General features: G+C 31.0%; 1 protein-coding gene across 1 annotated transcript in view; it reads right to left on the bottom strand.

Annotated features, from left to right (window-relative positions):
- Positions 1–2604, bottom strand: part of LOC117173954 — a 34280-nt gene that overhangs the window by 20997 nt on the left and 10679 nt on the right. The gene's annotated exons all lie outside the window — the stretch shown is intronic.

Raw genomic sequence — 2604 nt, 5'->3', positions numbered from 1 at the left:
TGTTGAACTTGTCTTTAGCAAATTCTTTTAATACCGCGTATTTGATAAAACTGCAAACAGAGTTAGCACCCTTCTTTACAATTCCCTCAAGAATAGGGAACAAGTAACTCTGGTTCGTAGTGTGTACATGTACGTTAAATAGAAAAAGCCATGCTAAACGTAGGTAAAACTGCGCGGACACGGGTATTTTTGGTAGTGGCAAATTCTGTGCAAAATCAAATTCACAGCATAGACTATTATTTTCAGAGAGTATTTGCTTTTTTAACTTCAAATAAATTTCAGCATTGTTTTTGTGATTAATTACTTCTTCGTTTACCTCTCCATTTGTCTCGTTTTTGTAGCAAGTATTGCACACGTCAGTTCTACACGGAAAAAAAATTCTTGAGGCGAACGAGTGAATAGAGAATATATTAAACTCAAAGAAAGTTTACACTTGGATTAGGTAAAACATTTAGTTAGAAGAGTTACACATTTAGTTACTTTATGTAAATTGTTCTCGTAAATCAGGAATTTGGGCAAAATTGCTAAGTTCGAAAGTTTATTATTTTCGACAGATTTTGTATAAATGTATTATCTTCAGATTAGAAAAAAAATTTAGTTGTTATAGAAATATATTAACTTACAGTAGCCAATTTTTCGTCTGGTATCGCGAAAATGAATTTCCCTGAAATCCGTGTAATGCATTTGAAGGTCAAGTTTGTTGTTTTTATCGCGTTTCTTGATATTTCAATATAGTTATCGCCGACAATCGAAACAAATGTAAATTATTATTACTGCATCATAAACTCCATTTAATATTAACAATCGTGCACATTTTAAGTGGTAAAAAGCGTTTAATTGTCCAAAGTAAATCTCAACTGTCACTGCTCCCGATTAGACCGTCGCCATTTTATTTCGCTGCTCCCATAATGCACCGGCGCTCTTCCGACAATTGCTTCAGACACCTATTCTTAATATCCCTATTATAGCTATACTTATTAGGGGTTTGACTATACGATATCCCTGGTATATGGAAAATGGTCAAGGATATTCATTTTCGCTGATCCAGGGATTTTTCTAAATTCCTTCGTTCGTTTCCAGCCTCATGTTTGGCCATAATAAGGAATAATATCCCTGTCACAGCTCAATTTTTTTTACCGTGTAGGTAATTTAAAACTGAAGCCAACATTTCGGTTAAAATACTTAAAATAAACGGTTTGACTTATTGTCAACTTAGCCCCCGTTTTTTCTTTATAATATTTTCCGAATAATTTGTAAAGTTTTACAAGATTTAATGAAGGATTATCAAAATATTTTAGGTTGGTAGAATTTCATTTGTAATGTGAACTGTGATGTGGAATTGATTCGCAATGCTCTTCAATCATTTTTTTTTTTAATTTTCTGTTAATTTAAGACAACTTTCGCGTACTCCACCTGCCAAATTTCTTAAAGGCTGCTAATTTAAAATCTTTTTTTGAACATTTTCAACTCTTCTTTTGCCCAAACATAGAAAAGCACAAAAAAATTTCTTACAAATCGGTACATTTTCTTCGTCATTATAGTTCCCGAGATTCCAAAAATTTGTATGTACTTTTTCTTGTTGCACATTTGAAAACTTTTGGTAACATTTTTCTCCACAGCAGGATTCAATAGGTTTGAAAGATCCTCTGGGATTAGAATATCTTTAGCAATACCGTCTTTTTTAGTTTTAGACTTTGTAGTAATGTATTCTTTTCCCTAAAGAAATAACAAATAATGCTATTAACTTCGTCATTAAAAATTTAAAATAATTACTTTAGACTATCTACATATTATATATAGTTCAGTAAAAGAATTATTTAAAAAATCAAGAATAAAAAAGCCATAAAATATTAAATTTATGATTAAAATTTATTTTAAAATTGTATTGACGGTTTCCAATCGTACCTGATTTCTGCAGCATTTTTTCTTATTTTTAATCCACGAATCTTCATTTCTAGTTCTTTTTCTACCTTGTTTTATTTTAATATCTTTTTCTTTTTAATTAATATTCTCATGAATATCTCAAAAATCTCAATAATCACAAAAAAAATGCTTTTCCATCTATTATAAGAAACAATCACTTCGCTGATTCTATGCTTTATTTGTAGAATTTCATAGGTGATTACAAAAAAAGTTACTGTTGTGCATTTGTTTTGGTAAGATTGACTTGCCCTTCACGTCGTTCGCTACAGCGCGTACGTAGCCGGCCAGGCACGTTTTTGGGCAGCGTCAAGATTACCGCTTGGATTTTAAAACATTCATAATTTTTGAACTATTAATCCAATTGATCTAAAACTTTCCAGAAAACTTCTTTGAACCTTAATGAACAACTTTCTCACTGAAAGCTTTCCGTAAGTTAAAATTCGTTCGCTAAACGAGGCGCTTGAAGGTTAAAATTCATGATTTTTGCATTGCCTCAAAAAAAAATTAATAACTTTTTTGTTTATTGCAATTTTCTCGTTTTTCTTTCTTGGATAGTTTCAGAAGACTTAAATACGTACTTTGTATTGGGGAAATCGGGAAATGATGAAAATTAGCTAAATTAGCGCGAGTTGAAGTGAAAAAAGATTGGAATTTTTCGTTTTCAAAAAATCCACTTTTTAC

The sequence above is a fragment of the Belonocnema kinseyi genome, chromosome 5, assembly GCF_010883055.1.
Source record: "Belonocnema kinseyi isolate 2016_QV_RU_SX_M_011 chromosome 5, B_treatae_v1, whole genome shotgun sequence".
Classification (NCBI taxonomy): Eukaryota; Metazoa; Arthropoda; class Insecta; order Hymenoptera; family Cynipidae; genus Belonocnema; species Belonocnema kinseyi.
This window is presented reverse-complemented; position numbering and strand designations above follow the sequence as displayed.